Here is a 23,903-nt window from a genome sequence, read left to right as displayed (position 1 = left end):
TATCTCAGTGTGATTGGAGAATCAAAGTAATTCCCAATGAGTCAATGAAGTCTGATTTTACTCCGATATATACATGGATTATCATGCATAGTATATCATATAGTATGATTTATCATGTTTATCAATGATGCGCCGTAAAAAGTGATAATTTTTTAGTACTTATTAAATATATACGACGCTTGGGTATATACTATGCATAATCAACGCACAATTTCAATGTGATTAGTACGTGTTTATGGCATTACCATTGAAATTTAATATTAGGGTTGGTCCGATTAATCGATCAAGTTGTTAATCGCAGTTAAAAATTTAAGTTTATTGACTCGATCAATTCGATTAAAACTTTTATTAAAAGTTTATGAATCAACTTGATTTGTTTGAAAAATTCAAAAAAACAAAACGATTAGTTGTTTTACAAATTACGTTCGTATACATAATATTTTGTATAAGTGACCATATAAAAAATGTATGAATAAATATATTTATCAAATTTTTCGACAAGCCGATGCAACGAAAACTGATAATTTCAGTTTCAAATTGACTTTGATGGGAGTTTTAAAAGACATGACAAAAATTTATCGTCTCCACTATGCGCAGTAGTTTTTCAAATTCTTGGAAGCATCAGCTCCTCTTCTTTCATGTACCACTTGAGAGCAGTTCAAGGAGCAATTTGAGAGCTGAGCAAGCTACAGTATGATCGAAATTAGTTTCAAAATCAGTGAGTGACAAAAAAAAAACCCGACATAATTCTAGTGAAGAAATTACAGGTTTTGACAAAATTATGTTCAGCGTATTAAATTACTTCAAGCGGGCAGCCCTAATATCTTAATCCCTTCCTATAGTTATTTGAATGTGCCGGATAGGTGTGTGAGAAATGAATAAAATATATTTTATTAATATTATATGGTCAAAAAAATATCCGATTAAAATTCGATTAAAACTTTTTGATCAACCATTTAGAAATTTTAATCGATTCCCAGCCCTATTAATATACACTTTATCTCAAAACTAGAGACAATCTGACAAAAGCAATGCTAGACTCGGAATCGGCAGCCCCAATATACCCTGAAATATCTTTGAGAACAAAATCAGTGTTATCAAAACAGTTGGTAGTCTAGTCGTAAAGTAGAGTTCCGGTTGTGATTCCCCGAAGTATACTTTCAGATAGACATATAAGGGGTCATTCAAGTATAACGTCAGCATTGATGGGAGGGGGGGGGGTTCCGATTTGCTAACTTTTGATGACAAGGGGGAGGGTTGGATGATGCTTACGTCATCAACCACCCTTTATGAAGATATGAAATATTCTTAATGGCCTCCTATTTGGTGCGCCAAAAACAGAAAAAAACCCTTTCGATAGTTATTGGGCACCTGAACTAACATGAAAATTATTGAACAATATTTTCCCTATTGATAAGTACCCTACAGAGCCACTTTAGTGATCTCTAAATGTTTCACGGATACTTCAAGTGCTCTGGAAATGTGCCACGCATCACTCAAGGGATCAGTGAGTATACAACGGATCACTTAAGTAATCTGGAAATGTTCAGCGGTTAACTTGAGTGATGTAGAACCACACTGGGGGCCACTTAAGTGCTCTAAAACTGTGCCACATGTCACTCAAGGGATCTCTAAATGTGAAACGGATCGTTTGAATGTTCTGGAACTGTGTCGCGGGTTACTTAAGTGAGCTTTGAATGTGAAAGTGATCTTTGAGGCCTACTTCAGTGATGTGAAAATGTGCCACGGGCCACTTAAATGCTCTGGAATTGTGCCACGGGTCATTGAAGAGATTTGTAAAAAAAAGTGCCGCTTAGTTCAGTTTTAAAACCTTAGGTTTGATGGAGCAAGCCACATCAGATAATCTTCAGGGCCACATTTGGTCCGCGGGTCAAGGGTTTACCATATATGGCTGAAAGGATGGGTCGCAATGAATTTCTTAAAGAGAAATTCTTACCCTTCAAATAGCATTGAAATTAACAGAAATTGTGATTATAATAACGTATAAAGGTATTTTCTTTCGAAATTTTAATTAAAAAAAAAATATTTTTTGCATTAAAAATTTTTTTTTCGTCTGGGGAAAAGGCGCATGAGGCCCCCTATGCCCCCCCCCTCCCGCGCACGTTTCTGATCCCACTAATATGCGTTAGGAGGTAGGGGGCAGTGTTGACGAAATTTTGCTGACAAGGGGCGGGGGGGGGGGGGTCCAAAAATGGCGAAAATACGAGAGACAGACCTTATTGTAACATTTAAACGGCACCCATTAGAATACTTATTCATTGACAGTTTTTTTTTTTTTGTCTTTAGAAGTTAGATTTCAGCAGATGAACATATGCAACCGCGATACTTCACATTTCTTTTTACATGCGGAGGTGGGTTCCACAATAACCCATTCTGACGCAGTTACCTCTTTAGAGGTAAAATTCATGGTGGCAAACTGTAGTGGCAACACTGCTTTGGTGGCAAAATCGGGTTTGGCGTCAGGTCAGCGAAGTCGAATTCACAGGGTTTAGGTTTAAATCCGATCCCAGAAGGCTACTACTACTTCTTTTTTAACCGAACATGCACTTCGTACACATTCCTCTACAGAATTTCTAACGAATCGGCACCTGCCGGAGAGAGAACGTGTGTTCTGAGTGTATGCTTGGCCCTAACGTATTTATGTTGTCGAGTTGCGCTTGTTTCGTGTTCATGCTGCCATCTGGCTTCCATTTTCTGAAGTAAAGATGGAAATGCTTGATGGAATGCTTGGACCGAGCATGTTTAGGAAATGTCACACTATCATTTTAATTAAAATTTAAATTCAGAATCTTCAGATCAGATTTTTCCCAGGTTACGAAATGCATTTATGCATACGGTGACAAACAAATCACGCAACACATGAAAACCTTACTCTAGATTCAATCCGACTTACGAATCAATCAATATTTGATTAACAAAAATCTATCGCGTATCCTTTTCCGACAACTCGGATATTTCTCCGATGTTTATTCAAAGCACAATGTTCGTGTGCAAAACTGCTATATTTTCGACGGAACTCCCCTCTCTCACACATACAATGACCATCTCCTCCAGGCGCCGTGCTACGATTTACGATGCGATAAATTGTATCGATAAGAAGGGTTCGCGCCCCCACAAAGTCGCAAAGTTGAAGTTATAGAAAACCTTTTTATCGATTGGTGTTTAAAAGTTGGCTGTTGCTGCTCCTCTTTGAAGGAAGTGAATGAAGAAGCACCGATTCTTCGATGCGAATCGTGGTTTGATGAATCTCTGGCAAAAATTTACCAAGTTATACATACGACGACGAATTTTACCGATAAAGTCAATCTATATAGTCATTTGTGTAGTCAGAATAGTTTCAATATTCTCACACGCGTACTGACACAAATAGGAAATTTATTCATCCCTTCATCTACATTGTAATTTATTTTCCAAAATTTTTATATATTCAGAGAACATGTGAGAGAGTAAGATAACAAACTTTTTCCATACTTCAAAATCAAGTTTCCGAAATAATGAATTTGAAAAAAAAAAGACACATTTTTAGTAATAACACTGAACAACAAATTTGGAGAAAGTTTCTGCATCCGAAACAAAAATAGTCATTTCTTATGTAATTCGGTGTACTTGACCATAAAAATTGTTGGATTGACCACGGTTTTCTCCGATATTGCGCGTTTAATATACATATAATAACACAATGCAACACACTGGGGACGCAAGCATATAGAAAACAAAAGAAATATACATAAAAAAACAACAAAAACATGTAGAAACTTCACCAATGTTATGGAGGCACAATACTAATATACATAAAAACACAACACACATACAATATTACATGGAAACACAATACAAATACATAGAAACACAACATAAATACAGTGAAACCCCCTCTTTTGCGAATGTTTTATGCATGCTTTAATTTGATGTAAGAATCTTTTAGGGGCATTAACCCCAGGGGCACTAAATTTCTGTTCACGAAATAATGATGCTTTCTGGGATAAGATGAGATTTTTTTTTTTGGCCGGGTTGAATGTTTCATAATCGAGTGATTTATCACCGAGAGGGTATATTTCAACGCTGAACATTTTAGTTCACTAGATGTCACTGCTGTTACTTTCACGTAGTCGCACTTCATTACAAGTAAGTACAGAGAATAATCTTGTCATCTATGTTGCATCTAGAACAGTGATTCCCAACGTGGGCGTTAACGCCCCCCTGGGAGGCGATGGAATGTTTCAGAGGGGCGGTAGATGTTACGGGTATAACATAGGATCCTATGGGGTTAGATTGCGTTGGGGGGCGATGGGAGGAAAAAATTTCTGAAGAAGGGAGCGATGGGACCAAAAAGGTTGGAAAAATATGATCTATAGTTCGTTTCAGGTTAACTTTGCAGTGAAGAGGAAGCTACGAGGGAACCGCATCACTCGTTGCTATGACAAAGAAAGCCTCTTAACCTATGTATCGATGCGCGGCCTCGGTAAGGTATGTATTTCTCGCCAATCTCGCAGAAAAAAATATTTTTTACGTGTAACGTAATGCTTGTAGAAAAAATTGCAGTCAGTTAGTAACAATTAGCTAATGAAAAAAAAAATCATTGTCGATACTTTCAGAAATTAAAGTGCGGTTTTTGAAATCATTTTTTTTTATTGAAGAGTATCTTAGTAACTTCTATTAACCCGGTTTTCACGTTTGAATTTGGGAATAGCCCCAAATAATAATAATAAAAATGATAAGGAAAAATTTAGAATTCTTTTACTCACTTTTCTTGCCGAAATTTCCGTCGCTCACCCACCCGAACGCATATACGTCGATGCCACTTGTTATCACTACAGTTTTAGTCATTTTTTACGGATTCCCATTTATGGAATTCTCACTTGAAGTTGTAGAACTATCGGATTCTCTATTACTTATTAATTGTTGCTCCAACATGTGTATCAGGCTATCTGCAATCCAAAATTCTTTCCTTTTCAATAACGTGCTTTATGCATTATTGCCAAAAAGAACGGAGAACGTTTTAGCGTGTTTCTATCTCTGGTGAAAAGAAAGATACAACTGTCACAGAAGGAAAAAATACACTGCAAGCCTAAACCATTGTGGGTCTCTCTCTCTCTCTCTCTCTCTCTGTTGCTTATTTATATTTATCTGGAGAGACACCGAAGGGGCATCTGGAGGAACAGCCTCTGCTGTGGGGGAGAAGATGGCGTGTTGGTGTGGGTGCAAAAGAGACATTACTTATGTGAACACCCTCCGCTATCGGCTATTGGAATTCAGAAACCACCCCTATCCTACGAACACGGCAAGAAATAGATAATTTAAAAAAATGGGGGGGGGCGCCTGGAACCGTAACCTACACCCATAAAGAGAGCCTCTCACAACGGTATCGGCGCTGTCGTGAAAGAGGGACACTTCCTGTAATCTATGAGTGAATATCTGAATTCGTTGGAGGCTATTTTCGGGAGGAAAAAAAAAACTGATTGAATATTCGTCTGGGTGTGTAGGCCTATAACTACATGCAAAACTGAATGAAAAATTGTATCTATTGGAAAATCCAACAAAATGACGATATAATATATATATATATATAATTGTGCAACCAAAAAAAAAGCACGACAGTGATATTGGCGGGGAAAATTTCTTGGAAATCGCGCCAAAGTGTTCTTGAGCTCGCCATGGATTTTTGAAAATGGAAACCAATATTTTGTCTAATTTAAAAATTTTAAACGAATATACATTGGTTCAAAACGGTGTTTTTTCAGTATCTTTTTCGAAATCATAAAAAAAATTGAAATATTCTATATAAATGATCGTTAGAAACCTCCGATGTATGGGAACTATATTTTGCGGCGAAGGAATACACTCTCTACCTTTCTCTTCACTGCAAAGTTAACCTGAAACAAACTATAGAAGAAACGCTAAAACATTTTTACCATTATAACTAGGATGAATCTGGATCAGTCGAATGTGTTAAAATTGTATTTTGTGTTTGAGCGCTCTTTCGTCAATCTTACGAAATTAGATACCAGTTTTTTTTCTCTTTACGGAGGCAGCTTGTCAAAAATAAAGTAGATTTTCGAATAGAAAATACATGAAAAAAATAAATATAAATAAGCAAAAAAAATAAAAAAAGAATTAAATTTTTTTTTCCAGGTATGGAAGTGACCGCGTACATACGTTTCACCATAAAATCTAGAAAGAGACCCGGATAGACAATGCGCTTTGAAATACATTTTAACAAAAGCTGATACGATAAATATAAACGGTATCCTATATTGCTGTAAATTTGTCGTTGCCACATGAAAGTCCTACTTGAAGCTCGAATTACTGTGCTCCAAAGAAGGAAAAGTATTCAAACGGCGAAATTCGAACCAAACTTTTATTGAAAAGAAAGTTTTGTGAGGAAGTGAAAAATTGTTGGAAACAAAAAAGAAAAGAAAGAGAGACTTTTAAGATGTAATGATTAGGAAAAATGAGAAGAAAAGCATGAAAAAAAAATTATTTCCTGACTGATGCATTTGAATCCAAGAAGAAGAAAGCATTTCGAGGAGAAATTGTTAAGAAAAGAAATGATCCATCTCTTTTCAAATGGGTTTCTTAACATCTTGAGTTTTGTTGAATGTCCCAGAAAGGAAGTAAATGGATTCATTTACGTGCCACTGATGCACATTCTGTGTTGGGAAGTAAAATTTATGTATATCGGTATGTAATAGCTTTTATACTCCTTTTCTATACACATTTCCCTTCGGCTAATATTGATCTTGAAATTATTTACCGAACAGAATATTTTATTTCTGCAAGACTGTATATCGCTTTAAGTTGAGTTCTAAATAAATATGAAAAAAGATTCGGTATATTAATTAAATTTACTTTCTATTTCTGTTTTCTTCCTCCTACACAACAAATAAAAGAACTTCATAAAATACTAATTTTTATTCAAGTGTCGCTTCTCGCAGTTTTTTTGTTACATACTCAAACATATATATTCCAATACGTTGAAAATTTAATTGAATACTGATTTTTTTTTTTTAAATTGCTGTAACTATTTGCATTTATTAAATACCAAATTTTACTTGTTTTATTGACTTTTACTGATTCTATCTTTGTTCAGTAATTACACATTTTTTTTAATAACCTTTAATGCGGAATTAATATATTTTTAGAATTAATAAATTTCTTAAATGAGAAATATAAGTTTATGCTTATAAGAAATAAAAGTTTATATTTAAATTTAAAATAAATTTAACTTCAAATAATTTATGAATATTCGAAGTTGTTGAAAAATATTTTTGAACTTTACAAAAATACGAAGTTTATGGATTTTTTTAAAAATGGGTATAAATCTAATTTAGAAACTAATAAACAAATTTATGGGGAATTTTATATTTTTCGAGAGGGAAAAGTTAGATCAAAGCACGAATATCTGCAGAATTTACAGAAATAAATAATCTCTGAATTGTCGAAAGTAACTTCAGAATTATTAAAATGATTGATCAATTTTTTTATAGAATTTTTGAAAAATAACCACACCTTTCAGGGATCAAGAAAAACTTCATACTTAATGAAATTAATGATTTTAGAATTGATGAAAGTTTTATATTTCTCGAAAGAAATGGTTTTGGAATCGATGAAAATTCAATTTAAGGAAAGATAGGATTTTAGAAGTGACAAAAATTCATATTTAATGGAAAAAGTTTGTGAAAGAAATGATTTTTGGATAGGCGAAAATTCATAATTAGAGAATGAAATGATTTTAGACTCAATAAAAATTGATATTTATTAAAAGAAATTATTTCAAAAATTATAAAGTTTAATATTCGATGAAATAAATGATTTCGAATCGATAAAATTTCATATGTATTGGAAGGAATGATTTTAGAATTGCTTAAAATTACCATATTTAATGAAAAAATTCAATGAAAGGACTAGCTTTAGGATTTACAGAAATTAATATTCAGTGAAAGAAATTATTTTAGAACTAATTGGAATTCTTATGGTTCTAACTACAGTATTTTATCATAAAAGAAAGAAAATTCAAACCAGTTGTTTGAATTTTCCAGAATAGGTCTTGAAAACACGTTGAAAATGTTTCTAAAGTAAAACATCTTTTCTACGTTATACCTACAACTTCTAACGTCCCTCTGAACCCCTCCATCGACCCCACGCAGCATTTATTGCCGTGTTAATTTATCAAAAATGTAATGTTTCCAAGAGAAAGGGGCTTTCTTGAAAAATCTACTCACGGGGCCCTATCCTGGTCTCTGAAATGCGGCCGATCCAACATTCTTCTAGACATGTCCAGTAATACTTTCAGTGCGACTCGGACAAGTTCTTCCAAAACTTTCGAATTGGAACTAGGAGTATGCCTTTCCAGCAACCAAACATCGTCAGGTACATCACCCCGAAAGAGAGATATCACGTTCACATTCTCACCTCAATTATCTTACAGGTGCTTCCAATTCACGTCACTCGCACGACCGATTACGAACATTCTAGAGATAAACACACGAGTTTCCAGCGCGAAACAACCTTTGTTAGATTGTTTGCTCTGGAATAAATCATAGTAATCTTGCGCTTCTTTTATACTGTTTCACGTGATTGTTGGAATCCGTAACAATACAATTCTAATTTTGTCAGGATGTTTCACCGAGGGCATTTCAAAACAATGGAAATGGTCTTGCGCATTGTTTACAAAGTTTAAACTTTCTTTTTGAACATCTTTTTATACAGGGTGATTCGAAAAAATGGGGAAAACTTTAAGGATTGATAGTACACACCAATATAAACAATTGTCATCAGAGAATGCATGGTCTAACATGAAACGCAAACACGCTAACGAGTTTCGAAACGGGCGCCTGTTGAAATTTATGGGGAAGAAAAAACACAATGCATGCAAATGTAACCTGGATAAGAGAGACGAAGAAACCGTACGCAAATCTGCGTGACGTTGAATAGAAGTCGCGGACGCCAGCCATCACCTCCTAGAAATAGAAGGCCTCTGCACTGTTTGCCATAAACGTCATCCAGACTACCTAGCAAGTTTGCCACATTTTGAAACACTAGCATCCTATTTCGTTTCTTCTTATTTTGGCGTAGAATCTTCTTGATTGGCTCACAAATACCGCGTAGTGATTGGATGTGGGGCATAGAAATCGCCAATTCTTAACCCGATCATTTCTTTTTTTCACAACGATGATACTGGCACGAGCAGGGAATTTTTTTCCCCTGAATATTCTGAGGGAAAATGGACTGCTTACTGACGTCACAAGCTGAGTGCGGAAGCCTTCTATCTCTAGCAGGTTCTGCGCCAGCCCCGTGAAGTTATTCCAGCGTGCAATCGTTCTAACAGTTGTAACGCAAATGTTTTCGGATTGGGTAGCCTGTGGGGCAAACGCTCTGCGTACATTCATGCTGCCTCTGTCGTACTTCCGTTTGCAGCTCCATAAATTAAATGCATTTCTGGTTTTTCAGTATTACTAAAGTTACTTACTGTGCCGTTATCCCGTACTTTATAACTGTTAGAACGGTTGCACGCTGGAATAACTTTACAGAGCTGGCGTTCGCGCCTTTCATTCACTGTGACGAAGATTTGCATACGGTTTCTTCTTCTTTCCCAGGTTACATCTGCATGCATGGTGTGTTCTTTCTCTCCCGATAAAATTCAACAGGAATGCCGTTTTAACGTTTGCGGGGTGCCCGTTTCGAAACGCGCTTGCGCGTTAGCGTTTCATATTAGGCCAACTGAAAAATTGGAAAATGTGTTTGTTTAGGAAAATTTGTGTGCACCAACCCCTTTAAAGGGTTAAATGGAAAAAGGATTACGTTTCAACTTATTGCCCGCAGTCAAAAACGTTCATCAACAGTCAAAGACACTTCAGTGTACGCTGCTTAGTGTGATCATATCGGGACTGGGGGTTTCAAGATAACGATAACAGATTGGTAACTATATCCCAAAAAAATACCGCTTGTAAGTACGATGACCATATTTTCCGTTTCGTTGAACGGGACTGGTGGGAAAACTACGTTTTCTTCCCCATAAAAAATGTCTTTTAAAATGCTAAATCGTGCATTCTTTTTTGAGTTATTCTAAAACAGAATTTTTTCCCCCTTTTTAAGCTTAATTTTTTTTTTTTTTTTGTAATTTAGAAATTGTGAGGAGTTAGAATGAAGCTGTCTAATGTGTATTACGAGCAATACGATATGTTTACAAGGTACAGCACGTTCTGTAGATTCTCTTGCGAATGTCTTCCGGGCGAGGATTGTGAATGTGTGGGCAGAGATAAAAGAAACCGACCATGAATTTTTATATATTCTTGGTCTGTCACATTATCACATTTTCTTATACCTTAGACGTGCCTTCACTATAGAAAAGAAATTGCGAAAGAAGAGCACTACACGTACGGCTATTACGGCCCGATTAGAACATAGTGAACTGAGTATGGAAATTTTTGTCAGTAAAGAAGCCTTATGACCTCTTATATAACCGAGCAGATTAATAAGGATAACTTAAAAGGTGAAAAAATAATCCCCAGTTTCAAAATATTAAAAAACAACAACTTGATATCGTAAACCAAAGTGTCCGATAAGTACAAACGAATTTCTTTTCCAATGTTATGACATTGGTCCGTGTCATACACAGCGAAAGTGATAAAAATACCCGAATGATAACATTATTCGTGACTTTAATAAGCGGCGTCTACTGTAATACAGGAACGGCCTTAAATAAATTACATGAAAACCCCCTCTACGCGGATCTCAGTACGTGGTGTGTCACGGGCAGAAATGTTTTACCGCCTGTTATTTTTTAAGATACTCATAGTAAATGTTTTCAAATTTTTATTTCAAATACACGCACTCAGACAAAAATACGAAAAACACAGTGAACATCAAAACACGGTACAATATAAACAAAAAAGAGGAAAAAAGAACACACACATACTTTGTGACCTATAGGGATTTTGCAATCCTTCCATCACGTCTAGCAATGCAACAACGTTGGTTAATATTGTTGTTGTAGAGTTCGTTTATAACATTGCACTCGTATTAATCTTATCTGAGTAAATTCAGGCTTAAATAGTGAGATATCACTATTTATCATTATATCACTCTCTATTATCACGATTATATACTGTACTATATATGTATATATATATGTATATATATATGTATATATATTTATTTATTTTGTATAGTAAATGAAACTCTTTGAATTATATCTGCGTAATTCAAGTTTTTTAAAATTGACAGAATGACTTTTGTGGAATTTGTAACGTTAATTGTACGTCTATTTAATGCTATAAATATAGTTCATTATTTTTGGAGCTGTAATAGGAGTGTCTTTTTATGAAAAGTGTTTTATTTGTCTTAGGGACACGCCATATTCTAATATGTCTGTCTGGATACCTATTTTGGTTTTTTATTAACCAATTATTATTTATTAATGCAAATTTTAAAATCCTGTATACATAATTTTGCCTGAGTCTTAAAATATGGCATTATATTTTATTCGGATTAGAAGAATTTGTCATTTGGGGTCATATTCTATTGTAAGTGTTGTTCTGTTGATATATGTTGCTATCGTATGCTCCTCCCCAAGCACAAATTCCATAATTTGCAATTGAATAAATCCATATATGCATAAAATACATCTTTGAGAAATTTTTTATCAACAATACATTTAAGTTTATATAAAACAGCTGTAAAAATTCTTATTTTTTTAATTAATTTCTCGCAATGGAAAGTCCGTTGCAAATTGTCTTGTATAATTATGCCCAAATAATTATATTCCCATACTCTATTTATTTCTTGACGGTTACAATGGGTTGTTATTAATGCAGACGTCTGTGTTAGCGTTTATATTTCTGGTTTTTAAACACATGTATTTAGTTTATTTACATGTTTAATTTTAGTTTATGTTTGACCAGCCATAAATTAACGTTAATCAAGTCCTCTTCTCTCTACTGCCATCTCTCTACTGCCGACACACCTGGAGAAAACAAACTTATCCCCACAAGTACACCTCGGCATAAAATCCAAAATATCTCTAGATTTTATGTATCGTGGGGCCGAGGAAAAAAAATCATCCATCTCCACAGTCGATATTCTTATTATGACTCTACCTCGTTTCATTGAAAACAGAAGTTATAATGGTATATTGGTCATTATATCGAACGTTAGAAAAATTATCTTCTAGAGAGAATTCATACTTGGACATAATAAAAACTACTGCTGTATATAATTAATTTTGTAAAAATTAAAAGCAACGAAAATCATGAGGTTAGAAAATAATAATGAAAAATGTATCATAACTAATTACTGTTTATATCTCTGTACAGAATTCTCCAACATCAAAGATCAAGGTCAAACACTTTTGGCAAACGAGAAACACGAATTTTGTACACTTCGTTGAAAAAAGACATTGGATAGGCTGTGTCGTAGAGAGAGACACGGCCGCAAGTTCTCTGACGTGTGAATACGTTTTTGTGCCTTGAATCGCATGTTAGGTGCTGGCATAATTTATGCCATTATCATCTGATTTGTCTTTGGAATAGCTAACAACCGCCACTAATGTTTTCTATTTTTGTTGTAAACTGCTCGACACATAGCGGGGTAAAAAAAATGTTACGAATCAGGACCGCGAGCCTGGTACCCAGACGGGAAGAGATATTGAAACCGGAGAAATATCAATGGGTGCAGCACCATTAGCATGTGCATATGGCGATATCAATGCTTTTGACTTGCGATAGGTACGTCCTGAGATATCAGCGTTCAAAGAATTTCGTCGCGCAACTTTTTGCGAATGCTCCCTCTATCGTCAGGCAATTTAAAAGACGTATTCACATCAAAAAGTTTCAGAGTTTAATCCGTGGTCTCCCAAACTTTTTGTTCCATCGTCCCCTTCTTCAGAATTTTTTTCCTCTCATCGCCTCCCAACTTAAGTAAGCCCATAGGATCCTATGTTGAATAAGTAGGTTCTATCGCCCCCTTAGACTATTCCATCGCCCACTTTGGGAAATACTGGTTTAATCTATATGCTACATGACAATTTCACTTTATCAATAATCCTGTACATGTTTTATTTTATTCCTCCTAGTTACTAAAGAATGAAACAATTTCGAATGAAAATAACATAGGGTGATCCAAAAGTCACGCAACCGTTATAAAAAAATTAGTTTCTCAAATTCTACCGAAGTTTTTCATACACAGCAGCACTATACTGTTCAGGATCGAAAGTCGTTTTTTTTTTTAATTTTCCATATGCACTGATACTCTCAGTGGCTGTTTTTTGTTGTATGATAAAGGTGGTTTTTTGACAGAAGCAAAGAATTTGTATGATTGAACAGTATTTTTCCACTCATGCGTTTGAAGCCGTTATTGAAGCGTTCAAAAGTGAATTGAAAAATGTTTCTGTGCCTAATAAGACAATTCGTCCCATTCGTGTTTCATTTTCGAGAAAATATAAATGTTAAGACCGCAAGACGAAGTTGCATACGAAGTGGGCCATCCACTCTCTACTCAACCAGCATAGAATGCGTGAACTAAAAGAAAAAACTTTGAAGAAATTGGAGTTTAACCCTGTCGTGTTAGGGTTTTTCCGGAGATGAAAGCTTCAGATCAGATCAAACGTCAGAATTCGGTGCACCAAAAATCTGCACGTCAATCATGAAAAGCCTCTGCATTCGATCAAAATTGGTGTGTGGTGCTCAATTTCACGCCGTAGGCAACAATTTCATTGCTGATTCATTTTTTTTAAAGAAACAGTGGATGGGGATTTGATCTTGTAATTCATCGCACTGTTCGATGAAAATGAACGTTTTTGCTTTTTGCAACAGAATGCAGCTACGTCTAATGAGACAATGAATTACTGCACACATTTTTCGATGACCGCCTTATTTCAAAAGGATTGTGGCCACCAAGATCACCACACCCTGAAAAAATACCCTGATTTTTTTTTTGTCCAACCTAAAGACAAATGTACAAGAATAATCCCCGTTTCATTGGTTAACTAAAAAAAAAAATTCTATCGAAGATTGAAAAGGTGAGTGCCCTGAGAAGAGTGGCCAGAATCCTGGCGAAAAAGAATGCACGCTTGCATTCACGCAAAAGGTTCACAATTTCAATACACGTTGTAATGTGTAAATTAAAACAAACTTTATTTTTGTATCCACAAATGTAGTTTTTTATTTATTTCTTGATTGAATTTTAAAAATAAACTATATTAGAACTGGTTGCGTGACTTTTGGATCATCCTGTACTTTCTAACTTTTCTAAGGAAAATAAAAATAATCGTTTTCACGTTATATTGCACTTCTCTACCTATATAACCTACAGGAAAACACAAAATCAAGTTTCTCGAAAGTAATGCTTTATATATACGCATAAAAAATGAAAAATAAAACCCACAGTAATAAAACATAGTCCATCATATGGATCATTTATCAAAGAGAAATGTGTTACACTCTTTCAAACATTATATTCTTCACGTGGATAATTCCTCAAAACCGAACGCGCATTAATCGATTTTTCCACCCACAAATGCTTTTTATCTCTTGCTACAAAATGAAATAAATAAATAAATTTTCCTTCCCTTTTCTGATGAGTAAAAATGCGTATTATATTTTAAAGTTTGAAGACATCAATACCAACGGCTATTAATCAATACATACCAAGTATTCTTTCCAGTTTAAGAGAAGAAACATTTATTTTGTTTATAACATATTCACTCTCTGAGTCATAAATTTGAATATTCACAATTGGGAGCTGGAACGGGATGAAAAAACACTCGCAATTTATTATAACTTTATTTTAAATTTATTTCTCTAAACGTAAACTATCGTAAATAGTGACAAAATCGTAATCAATATTTATTCATGCATCTAAATATCCATTTCTATAATTATGATGCTATCTCTAAAAATAGCCTTATTTTTCCTTTTTTTTTAATAGTGTAAGAGCCGTGTAAGCGTAGTATGGTCTTTAAACTGCGCGCCTCGTCCACATTCCTCTGCGGAATTTCGAATGAATTGGCGCATGTTGGAATGTATGTTGTGAACCTGACGAAGTTTGTGTTTCTGTGTAATGTGCATGTTATGTAGGAATGAAGTGCAATGATTGAATAATGGTATCGTTTTGTTTAAACATGGTCTTTAAACTCTAGGTTTCAGTTTAAGTAGCCCTAGATTCGGATTACGGCAATATTACTGAATATACAGGGCGCCCAAGTCCCCCTTTCAGCAAATAACTGGCGAACCGTTAATCCTAGAGGCATACTTCCAATCAGAAAACGTATCTAAATACAGTGGAACTTCGGTTAACGAGCAAAAATTTTGAACATATTTTGACTCGGTTAACGAGCGATGATTCTCATTACGAGCAAAAATTTTGCGCTTTTTTTATTTATTTTCACGTTATCACAACGGAGCTGATTTTATTTGACTTTTGCCCACACACGTGTTATGGAATTTTGAGTAATATTCTCCCCTACGGTTTCCGGTAAGCGTATATATATATATATATGGATGGTATCTCGTCTGAGGAAGGGAGAAGTAAGAAGGAGTTCCTCACATAAAATGAAATTAGAGAGATCTGTAGAATGTGGGAATCTGTGCAAAACTCGGTAGAGAAGAACCATCCAAATAAAGCTGCAGCAATGTGCAATCTCTCCAACGAACACTGCAGTTTACCATTCCCCAGAAATCCTAAAAAAGGAGGCAAATGCCATTGGATAAAGTTCTTTCTGAAAGTCACGCAAAAAGAATAAGTTTGCAAACAACAGTGAGTCTGTAAATCGTCCTATATATATATATAAACGATAGTCCTCCTCTCTCTCGTCTTTTAGAGTAATTAGTAGTTAATTTGTAAACATTTATCGTATTAGAGAGATATAGATGGCTTTTTTCTCAGCCAGAGATATCAACGAAACAGTAATTTTCCGGATATTATGCTGAGGTGATCTCGGAAAGAAAAGTCATCACGTCTCCGCCGGGACTCGAACCCAGGCCCTCTTGCATACCGGGCAAGCATGCTACCATCTACACCACTGGAGACGCATGAATCTGCCTTCCAAATCTGCCGTGGTGTAGATGGTAGCATGCTTGCCCGGTATGCAAGAGGACCTGGGTTCGAGTCCCGGCGGAGACGTGATGACTTTTCTTTCCGAGATCACCTCAGCATAATATCCGGAAAATTACTGTTTCGTTGATATCTCTGGCTGAGAAAAAAGCCATCTATATCTCTCTAAAACCGTCCCACCCGGGGGCCATTTCCTGAAGTTAAGAGAGGCTACTAATGCCTCTACTTCAGCGCCTCACGACACAGTGCGTGAAATTTGGAAGGCCGATTCATGTGTATCCAGTGGTGTAGATGGTAGCATGCTTGCCCGGTATGCAAGAGGGCCTGGGTTCGAGTCCCGGCGGAGACGTGATGACTTTTCTTTCCGAGATCACCTCAGCATAATATCCGGAAAATTACTGTTTCGTTGATTTATCGTATTGTACGTTTATTTATGGTGTTGTTTGTATTGCGTATATTTTATTGAATTACGTATAATTATTAATGTGTTTAATTATTAATTGAATTCCGTTTTTGTTAGTCATTTTCATGTGAGTAAATAATTGTGGAACGGGTTATCTGAGTTCTCATTATTTCCTATAGGGAAATTTGATTCGAATAACGAGCACGTTGGCGGAACGAATTAACCTCGGTAACCGAATTTCCACCGTAACCTCTCTGTGGACGAAAACTGCACACACACGTGCGCACGCGCGCATTAAAGCGACAGGGAAAAATACTGGTTTGCTTTTACTTGATACCCCTCTAGGGTTATACCAATATTATCAATTTCAAAAATGCCAAGTGTACGTTTGGTGTATGTTGGATGAATTAAGCAGGATCTTCAAGTGACGTAACCAATTTTTAAAGTGTTATAACTCTTTAATTATGGGCCAAATAAAAGAAAAGTTGGTGAAAGCAATATTCCATATTAGTTTTTCACAAGCAATTACGTGGGTAATTACCGGGCGGTCGCATGCTTAACGTTTGGAAAACAGTGTACTTTTGTAAAACAAATTGAATATTTTTGTAAAGGAAGTTAAATATATTAAAAAATTCAAATATCGAAAGGTGGTAGTTTTATATATATTCAGTTTAAATTCCTGTTAATTAATTCGAATGCTTTTGAAAGTTGTTATCTCAAAATTTCTGAGAAAGAGATTCCTTTTGTGCACAATCCCCCCTCCCGATCTTGTTTACACCCCTTCCAAAGTCGTTCTACGTAACCCCCCGCCATCCCGTTGTGACAGAATGCCAAAAATATTTGATGTTGAGGGAGAAAAGAACGCTGCTCGAAACCTAAAAACATCGAGAGCTGAATTTCAACTAGAATATTTCAAAATGTGAATTTAGAAATGCGTGAGAATGATATATAACGCGAGCTATCAATGAAACTACTAAATGTACGAATATATGCAAACGAGACAGAGTCGGTGAATTTCTACCAGTTGTAGTTTAAGCGTGTAAACGTGAGCTATTACAATGAGCAGCTGCGAACGCGGGTAAACGAAGCCTTTTAAGGTGATTTGACTTAATTTCAGTCATGCCGGCCGGTCGGCGAATTGTCACAGCTATTGTTCATTACAAAGACCGCGAGTCTCATGTTTAAGTATGCGATGGTCATTAGCATTCACCCTCTGCAAAACTATAGCTCTACCTCTCTGTTTCCAAGACTCACCCTATCTTTAGAACACGTTACGTGAGCAAACAGTAGGAAATGCATGTAACTAACACAAAATGTTCTGCTTAACCGAAAAGAAGTAAAATTTAATTTTACCTCGAGACAGAAATTGTTTCTGCAACTCATGAAAGTGGGGAATTTTTTTTTTTTGACGAGATTTTTCCCACGGTTTGAAGAAACGGCAGCCAACTCTCGAACGTTGTAAAATTTTTGGTTCTTGGTAAATTTTCATGAATGTTCATCATGCAAGTAACAATCTTAATAAACGTTTCAGTGCTTATACTCCGGTGCAAAGAATGTTCATTTGGCTCTAAAACAAACTTCTAAATTTCATTCTCTAGAAAGGAGAATTTGAAGCATAATTTAGCATCTACTTTCCCACAGAAACTCTAGTAGTTTCTGCGCGTTTAGATGTTGTTCGGTTTAAAACAAGGGTGCTGAATCTTTATGGGAGAGTTCGGGAGTGCAATGTGTGGGGCCACTTCATTAGTTTGATAACGTGGCCGCTGAAGTGATTTGGAACACTGCAGCAAGTCACCTAAATGGTCAGAAAATGTGCCGCAAGCCCCCTCAAGTGCTCTGAAATTGTGTCGCGGGCAATAGCGTATTCATAGGGGGACTTACCGCGGACTGTAGCAAAGGACGGTAAGTTTAGAGGAGCGGCCAATCTGAGGAATGAGTGGCCAAGAAAATTAGTGGAATGAGAAAAGGGCGGCGAAATTTGTATTAACCTCAATTTTACCGCCTCTGCCCAAGAAGCAAAGGGGCCGTTCAAGTATTACGTAAGCAAATTTTTAGCCATTTTTGATCCCCCCCCCCCTTGTCAGCAAAATTTCGTCATCAGCTCTGCCCCTCCGAATCCTAACTCATATTTTCATAAAGGGTGGTTGATGACGTAAGCATTATCCAAACCCCCCTCCCCCCTTGTCATCAAGAGTCAGCAAATCGGAAATCCCCTCCCCCTATCGATGATGACGTAATACTTGAACGGCCCCAAAGGACTAGGTCAGTGAGTGACCCAGAGCAAGCACGTGAGTAAGCGAAACATAGTGCAAGCCTGGGAGTGACCAAAACAGTGTGCAAACATACGGTTAAGCAAAAGAACGAGAACATGGCCAAGAATGTGAATGACCAGATAAGTGACCTACAGAGCGAGGGAACAATTCAGCGGGTGACGTAAAGCTCGTATAAGTATGTGAGTCACCAACATGGTGTGTAAGAACGAGAGTTAGCAAAAGAGTGCGAGCGTGGGCAAGCATGCGAATGACCAAACGAGTGACCTACAGAGCGTGAGCAAGCATGTGAATGACCAGGCGAATGACCTACAGAGAGTGGGACCATACCAGTGAGTGATCTTAGAGCGTGTGCAAGTATGTGAATGACGAAAACAGTGTGCAGGCATGTGAGTGACTAAAAGAGTGACTTTGGAGACACGGTGTACTTGCAGGAGGGGGAATGGAGAGGTCAAGTGGGTTGTAGCACAGGGTGGTGAATTTGAGGAAAGAATAGTCAAGAAAGTTAGACTAAAATGGAAGAAGGGTACGGCAAAACCATAAATGCGCGTCTGGTCGCTGGTCACTCAAGTGATCTGTAAATATGCCGTTGGCTACTTAACCCATTATTTACCGCTGCCCCTTTTTTCCGGCGCTTGTTTATATATCTTTTTTGTTGTGATTGTTGTGCGTGTACCTAAATTTTGAACTCGTAAACGCTACAAACGCAATAAAAATATTTAAATTTTAAAAGTTAATTAATAATTGATAGTTTTAATTTTATAAAACTTTCTCCCCCCCCCCCCCCCAAATAGTTTTCCTTCCGTACTTCATTCGTGTTATCTTATTAATGTAGTTTTTTTTTTTTGAAAAAGTGAAATAATAGAGTTTTGGCATATAATGGGTTGAGTTATCTGTAAATAAGGGATCACTTAAGTGATCTGGAATTTCACCGTGGAGGTCATCTAAGTGATCAATAAATCTGTCGCCGGTCATTGAGTGCTGTGGAACAAGGCCGTCTTAATGCATGGGCCAACCCGCTCATGTGGCCCTGGGTCCTTACGTATATTAGGGGCCTCGTCATAATAAGATTTGGAACTACGATTATCGAGAGAAAATGAGGAAATTTATAAGTGAGTACTTCAAGCTGAATAGGGATCTCAGGATTTCATTTGGGTCGGGCGCCCATGGTGCTGTTAAAACGGCCCTGATCTGGATCTGCGTCAAGAGTCACTCAAATGATCTGTACATATGCCGTGGGTCTCTTATGTAATCTGGAAATGTGTCACGGGTCACTTAAATGATATAGAAATGTTCTGCCTAGTTCATTTTTACAAAGTTCGGTTTGAAGTCACGGGCCACATCAGATGACTCCGAGGGCAATATTCGGCCGGCGGGCCACGGGCTGAGCATGTACGGCAGGGGTCTTCAACCTTGATGAAAGTTTCATCAAGGTTGATGAAACCAAAATGAAGTTCCCATGAAGTTCAGGGGCCAACAAGCCGTATTACAGCAGCCGTATTTTTTCCACCGAGGTTTTTTTTAGCATTTTTTTTAAATTAGGCAATAATGTAAGCCTTTTCGTCCGCGGGCCACAGCAAAAAGCTCCAAGAGCCATGCGTTGAAGACCCCTGATGTATGGTTTAAATGGTGACTTTGGTCACAATATTTGTAAAATACACCCTGTGAAAAGGAAAGTGTAAGTTAGATATGGGTTTTAGACGTTTAAATCATATTCTAGGGACTAGAATTATTCATGAGCCAGAATAAGAAAAAAGCTCAAGTATTGAGCTTTAAGCTACGTATATCATGTGCATACGAAAAGTAAACTTTAAAGAGTCATCGATCACGTATATGGTATTTTATAAAGTGAGGAAAGTTTAGAAAATGAAAATAAACACGCAAAAAAAAAATATTTCTTTCAGTTTGAATTTCACGTAATTGATGGGCTGTCAATAATACTCCTGCTCTTCTTTGGAAATAATTACCATTTACGATGATATATGACACAATATATTATTTTTGAAACGTCTATACAGTATTTGTCTTATAATGGAATCTGATATGAGTGATTTTAGAAATGAGGACAATGGTTATGCACAATGTCGAATATGAAAGGAGAGGTGCTCTGTCCCTAGATTCAAACTTGTCAAATCGGATGATATTCAGTAAGACACGTACATATCAAGAAGGAATAAAATGGGAATTAAACGGGAAATATATGTATATATGAAAGGAATAAAATGAGGAATAAAAAAGAAACAAAATAATAATTAAACAAGAAGTAAAATAATATAAATTGAAAAAAAGCAATAAAATAAGGAGTAAAAAAGGGAAATAACAACAAAGTACTAAGTAAGTAGAATAAGAGTTAGTAAAAAAAATTAAATAAGTGAAAAAGAAGTAAAACAAAAAAATACAGAAGATAAAAGGAATTAAATAAGGAGTACTTAAAGCATAAAACAAGTATAGTGTAATAAGAGGTGCTGAAAGAATAAAAATAATAGGTAAAAAATGAATCAAATAATATATGTACATTTATGTGTACATATATTATTACATTAAATAATATATACACATAATTCGGGCCGAGAAAATACCATCTCTTTATGCAAAAACTCCAATTGGGGCGAAAATTGCTGTAGTTAAGGGAAGCTGTTGTCTCCACTTAGCGCTTCACGCTACTAACGCGTGTTAAAAGGAATTGAAAAGTGTGTCTCTGATGTATTGGTTAACGCACTTGCCGGTATGCAAGGGGAACCGGTTCGATTCCCGGAGGAGAGACAAATCACTTTTCTTTTCAAATATTAGTTTCGGCATAACATCCAGAAAATTCAATTTCTCAGCTTATCGAATAAATTACATTCATAGCATTGATGCTTTCAAGAAAAAAACATATTATAATAAGTTAATTCTTTAAAACTAACTTCTTTTTTATCGTGCCAGAATTTAATTAATCTGTTGAATAAGAAGTAAAAATTGAAAAATTAACAGAATCTGAAGTAAAAATTGACTAATAACATAGTGAAAAGTAAAAATTATAAATTACGGAATAAGAAGCAAAGTAAACAAGGATCATAAGAGGATCTGTTTATTCTTGAAAAAAAAACCCTTATACTCAAACATAAAATATAATACTTTTACGAACCTGGAAATGAGTAATTGGATCGATGCGATATATCTAAAATTTCAGTCGGGACTCCACAAACACATAAACTATACTGCATTTGCAATATCATATACCGTGTATTACCTCAGATTCATCCACCTTCGTGTAAGCCACAGTAGACGCACGAAACTGTAAATTTACGGTCACGAATGAGAAAACTCTTACTAGACTCGTGAGAAAACATTTCACAGGTACTGGATAAGTAAAATAAAATATAAGCAAAACGAACACCCTCAAAAAAACTCTTATATTTTCTGTCTTATCCAAAAGATATAAAAATGGAAATAAAAACCGAATTGTTTGGCAATTTTTCAAATTCGGAAAAGAAGAGAGAGAGAAAGAGCTAAACTAAACCCGATTCCCGCAAGGGAAAATTTTCTCGAGTGTTTTGAAAAATGGCGAAAGAAATGTAATTTTTATGTCGCTACCATATCAAATTTGAAAATGGGGTAAAATAGAAAAAAAAAAGGATTGGGGAAAATCCCTGCTGTTGGCTCCGAAAATTTTCCCAAAAAATATATGTATGAAAACGCTTTCAAAATCCACGAGAATGAATGACGTACAAAACGGCTTCGGCTTTTTTTATTTACAGTGTTTGTTTATTTGTTGACGAGTGCATGACGGGTGGTATATATGTTGACGGACGCTATGTTAAAAATTATTAATTGGAAAGAATAGAATAGAATAGAGAGAATAGAATTTATTGACACAAACCATACAAAACAGGGGGGGGGGAGACAAAACATATTACAGTGAGATGGGGAGGGGAATCAAAAGCAAATATCCATAATAGACCCAAGAGATCTATAGAGAAGTGTTTATTTTATATACAGGGTGAGTGAAACGTCCTTGGACACATTTCAAAATAACAACCAATTGACACGAAAAAAGGTGCCGTTTGCACTGGAGCACATATCATACCCTAGAGTTTTTTTTTTGAAATTTAGAAAAAGTTTAAAATTTCATTCACAGGTGACGCTGTATCATCAATCGACATAACACATAAAATGCTACGCAGACAGTTCATAATAAATGTTTGGGACAATTTGAGAGCAACATAAATCTACCATATTCCAACATGAGTACCCGTATAGATGTAGGTAGGTAATCAAATTGAAATTCCGTAGTTTTATGTAAAGCAAATCGTCAAAAACATAAATTATGCACTGTTTGTGTTGCATTTATTAAACGTCGAGTTTTTCGTTATACTGAAATTTTGTGTGAAATTTATAGTGAAATTTTGAACCTTTTTCTGTATTGATCGAAAGGAAAAAAAAAACGGAAGAAACTCTAGGCCGTGATAAGCGCAGTATTTTAGGGCAACCTTTTTTTATGTCAATTGGTTAATTTTTCATCAATTTTTAAAATGTGTCCAAGAATTTTCGCCCGCCCTGTATTTTATCTCATTTCTGTTTTCAAACAAAAAATGTAATTTCTGATAGGCCTTCAAAAGTGGGAAGTTTTAAAATTGTAGGTTTTATATTAAAAAATATGCAATTTTGTGTTTATCTCCATTCGATCTCTATTCAACTTATACAGGGTGTTCTGTGAGTCCTATTTCGGTCTTTATCTCACAACCATTCATCGTAGAACAGAGGTCTTCCACCTTTTCTATAAGCGAGCACTGCCTTTTCCTATCACGAAATGAAGAGCACCCTATGGCAAGTTTGACCATACCAATGCATGCAACAAGGATGATTTCAATAATTGAATGCAATTTGTAAAAGGTGTTTAACTGGAACGTAGATCAAGTGCTCGCAAGCATCAAATCCGACACGAGCAGCGAGCACTTTGTGTGCTTCAGGGGAGCATCGTGGCTGCTCGCGAGCAACGGGTTGAAAATGCCTGTCGTAGAGGTATGGTTCTAATTTAAAAACTGCTCAAAATGTGTCCGCAAATCACTCTGTACCAGTTTCGTTTCGACAGTGAAAATACAGTGTTTCGTAAAATAAAAATCTAAATTTTCATACGATCCCCCTGTTCTGTAACTTTAAGTTAGAAACTTTTTTCG

At 35.9% G+C, this 23,903-nt stretch overlaps 1 long non-coding RNA gene and 1 other non-coding gene across 2 annotated transcripts in view; both read right to left on the bottom strand.

The window, feature by feature from the left end:
• Nucleotides 1-8,396, bottom strand: part of LOC149090072 (uncharacterized) — a 72,174-nt gene extending 63,778 nt beyond the window's left edge. The window contains exon 1 of the long non-coding RNA XR_016193163.1: nucleotides 8,244-8,396. This is a non-coding gene — a long non-coding RNA (uncharacterized LOC149090072). The remainder of the gene's footprint in view (nucleotides 1-8,243) is intronic.
• A 7,577-nt stretch (nucleotides 8,397-15,973) lies between these two features.
• On the bottom strand, nucleotides 15,974-16,047 carry TRNAT-GGU (transfer RNA threonine (anticodon GGU)). The gene has a single exon. It is a non-coding gene; the product is annotated as a tRNA-Thr (tRNA).
• Nucleotides 16,048-23,903: the final 7,856 nt, after the last annotated feature.

This window comes from Pholcus phalangioides, unplaced genomic scaffold (genome assembly GCF_987345545.1).
Source record: "Pholcus phalangioides strain wild (caught in Gottingen) unplaced genomic scaffold, Ppha-v1.0 ptg000001l_1, whole genome shotgun sequence".
Lineage (NCBI taxonomy): Eukaryota > Metazoa > Arthropoda > Arachnida > Araneae > Pholcidae > Pholcus > Pholcus phalangioides.
This window is presented reverse-complemented; position numbering and strand designations above follow the sequence as displayed.